The sequence below is a fragment of the Microtus ochrogaster genome, linkage group LG4 (assembly GCF_000317375.1).
Source record: "Microtus ochrogaster isolate Prairie Vole_2 linkage group LG4, MicOch1.0, whole genome shotgun sequence".
NCBI lineage: Eukaryota > Metazoa > Chordata > Mammalia > Rodentia > Cricetidae > Microtus > Microtus ochrogaster.
The window spans coordinates 34,478,051-34,482,094 of NC_022030.1; positions in this window are offsets into that span (position 1 = coordinate 34,478,051).

Here is a 4,044-nt window from a genome sequence, read left to right on the forward strand (position 1 = left end):
AGAGAGAGAGAGAGAGAGAGAGAGAGAGAGAGAGAGAGAGAGAGAGAGACCAAGGTCCTGAATAAACTGCTTGCAAGAAGAGCTCCGGTGTTGCATCTTCCTTGCTGGTCGAGGCGGGCACGACAAGAAGCTACAACTAGCCAGCCTTCGCTCACCTGAGACCACATCAGGTACCCTATGCTTACATCAACACTGAGTTCTCCAACCGTTAACCCCCAGCACTACTCAGCTAGTCTATAACATGAAAAGTTGGTATTATAGCATATAGAGATCCAATTGTAACTCAAGAAAGGTAGGAAAGATATTCGTACCAAAAAAAAGAGCTCTAAATGCCTACCTTCCACAAAAAAAAAAAAAAACACAAACAAGACAATATTAATGCTCCCATAGTAATGTTCCCTGAGAAAAGTTGGATGACACACAAAACAACGACTTTAAGTATCAATTATAAATATGTTCAGGGAACTCAATGAGTGATGGCCACAGAAACACAGTTAATGAGATAAAGAAAATAATTCAACAAATGAAAATAGAATTAAATAAAAAGATAACATTTATAAGAAAACACAAAATGAAATAAAATTTGAAGTGGAAAATTCAGAACATCAGATCAAAATCTAATTGGGAACCTCTGCCAATTGGAAGGAACAAGTGGGGTGTTAGAGCTTAGAGACAAGGCAGAGAATTGGGTCATTCAAGCAAAGAAAGTGGTAATTTTTTAAAATTTATAAAAAGAAAAACATAAATGAATCACAGAAACTCTGGATTACTATAGAAAAACAGACCTATGAATTACAGAACTGAGAGACAAAAACAGGGCTGAAACAGAACAAACAGAAATGGTTACTGAGAAAGAAGCAATCATTTCATCCCACAGTAAGTGCCGTAATAGGGTATCCAGTTCCAAGTGGTCAGCCCTAAACATGTGAACATATGAACAAAACTCACTCAGTGGGTGTTTTATATACACACACACACACACACACACACACACACACACACACATATATATATATATATATATATATGTATCTCTGCATGCATGTGTATCTATGTATAACAGTAATAAAAAGACAAGGCCATGAGTTTGAGAGTGAGATACAGAAGACTTGAACAGAGAAGACAAAGAGGGAGAAGTGATGTAAATGCTATACTCACATATGGAAGTCTCAGAAAAATAAAAATCCTAAACTAAAAAAAAAAATAGATAGAAAGAGATAAAGAAATCAAAGCTGAAATTAATGAAATAATTAATGACACTACCAAGTAACAACTAAAGTAGAAATTGGTTCTTTGAAAAAAAAAATGAAATGATAGATAAACCATTAGTCAAATTAGCTAAAGTAGAAAGATCTAAATTAACAAAATTAGAAATAAAAGGGAGATATTATAAAAGATACTGTAGAAATGCATAAGTCATAAGAATATACTTCCAAATGTTATATTATACTTAAACACTAAAATGGCACTTCCAATCCCAGAGAACCCAGACAACAATGAGGACTGTAAGAGAGACATACATGGATCTAACCTGCATGGGAAATAGAAAGACAAAATCTCCTGAGTAAATTGGGAGCATGGGGACCTTAGGAGAGGGTTGAAGGGGAGAGGGAGGGAAGGGAGCAGAGAAAAATGTAGAGTTCAATAAAGATCAATAAAAAGAAAAAGAAACAGTGCTTCTCTAGGTGTATATATTCTAGCAAAGCTAAATCAAAATGAAATAAATAATTTAAAAAATGAACCCTTAACAACTAATGAGATAGAAACTTAAAATCTCCCAACTAAAAAATCACCAGAGATAGATGGAATCTGTGAAAATATCTGTTTAATGTACAATAGCACGCTTGGATGAAATTTTTTAATATAATAACATTTTAGAAGCAAATTAAAATTGAGAGATTTGGTTTCTTGTGATAAAAGCAATAGAGTAAAGTAAGGGGAAGGGGGAAAGGTTGAAAAAAAAGGCAGATTTTTTTAACCTACTGTTATTCTGCTAAATGGACTAATTACTAAACTGACTTCTACTTACTTATCATTACACCCTTAGATTAGTGTCTCTACCAACCCTCACCAGAGAAGCCTCTTTTGTGCAGTAGATGGAGATTAACACAGAGACCCATAGCTGGTCAAAGTGCACAGAGTAAGAGACTGTACAAATCTTCTTTGGGGAAAAAAAAAACAACATGGGACATCTATATCATACCCCCTCCTCCAGGGCTCAAGGATCATTGTGGAAAGGGGGTGGGTGTATAGCAAGATCCAGAGACAATGGAGCATGACAAGGAGACAGTGTTTTCAAGACACAGCAGGAAAGTTATACATATGAGCTGACTAGGGCTGTGAAAGCATGCTCTAGTCCTACAGAAATACAAGCCAGAGAAAATCCCTGTGTGAGAGGGAAGTCCCATAAAGTCCCATTCCTAGCAACAGAGTGATTGGCAAACGGTAGCTGCTGGGAGATGGGGAGTTTTATTTAGTTGTATGGTCCCTGGGAGGTCACCCATGCCACAGTGGATGGTCACAGACTCAAGCACAAATTGGACAGCACAAATAAATTGCATAATATGCTTTAGAAATATGCATGTATATATACATATTCATACAAAAGAGTTTACCTGGAGTTGCCCTACACAGGGGATAATGTTCCTTACAGGAAAGCCCAGTGTCAGGTGTGACATAACTCCTCCTTGAGTTATTGCTCAGTGGTGTTCTGGAGATATCCAGTACAATCCAGACTATTGACATTGCTCTTGCTTCCCACAAGAACTTGTGGATAGGACCTCACTGCTGAGGACACCACACATTTTGGTCACACAACAAAGAGAAATCAAGTTGGTGCTGACCCAGGAAGCTTCCTGACTATTGACTAGCTTTCATATTTCTGGAAAATGCTATCTGGGTTGTTAGAGAAAAAAACCATCAACAGTCTTACTCAGATGTGAACTACAGTATGGTAAGACAGGCCAGGCCAGGAAGGACTAGAGAAGTGGGGATCCTTCTGTAGAAAAGCCCTTATTCCTGTGGGGTAAAGACTTTCTGGGGTGGTCTTAGGGCAGTGAGCACCCACTCTTCAGTAACTCCTCCCTCATCTATGCTCTATAAGGAAGCCTAATAAACTCGTTGGTTCTCTAGAGTGAACAGTGGTAGAATCACACCTGTTTGTTGTTGGGACCTTAGATGAGTGGATGATACTTCTCCCCCAGGAAGATGTTTTAGCAATCGGTGTTAAATTCATGTTTAACGTAAGGTTTGGCATATGTTTTGCCCTCTGAAAGACTCCAAGTTCAGTCAGCATCAGTTGAAACATAAAAACACAGTAAAAAAAAAAGTAAGATAGATTAAATATTATTAGCAAATGAACTACACATATCACTTCTCACTCATGTGTAGAATTTTTAAAATATATCTATGTGTCTGGTGAGATTCCTCAGTGGGTAAACATTCTTGTTGCACAAGTCTGATGTCCTGAACTTGATCCCCAGTATCCACAGGGAAGGAAAGAGGACCAATTCCCAAATTTCTCCTCTGACCCCCAAACCTGTGACAGGGCATACATACACCAACACAGACGAATAATAAATAAATTTCAATTTTAAGAACATATATATTATAATGAATAAAATACAAATTCATTATGGTATAGTATGATATGGAGGTAAGTTTTAAACCACCAGGGTTTGAATTCCAACTTCATCATTTTTTTGAATGGTTTGGAGAAAATTACAAACCTGTCTATGCCTCATTATTACCATATAAAAAATGACTATAATACTAAAACTGAGCTAACAATTATGTAGATTCAGGCTATCCAAATGTTACATAGACCTTCTATTTAGTTGACATCAAATAAATGGCATCATTTTTCACACTTATACGCTGTCCTTTAGCTCACAGATATTAAAAGTATCTGTTATAGTTTGACTTCTGCTATAAATACTCCTAGGGATGGAAAGGATTTATTTGACTTGCATTTCCAGGTCACAGCCCATCATTGAAGGAAGGCAGGGGAAGAACTCAAACATGGTCATGATCTTGAAGGAACAC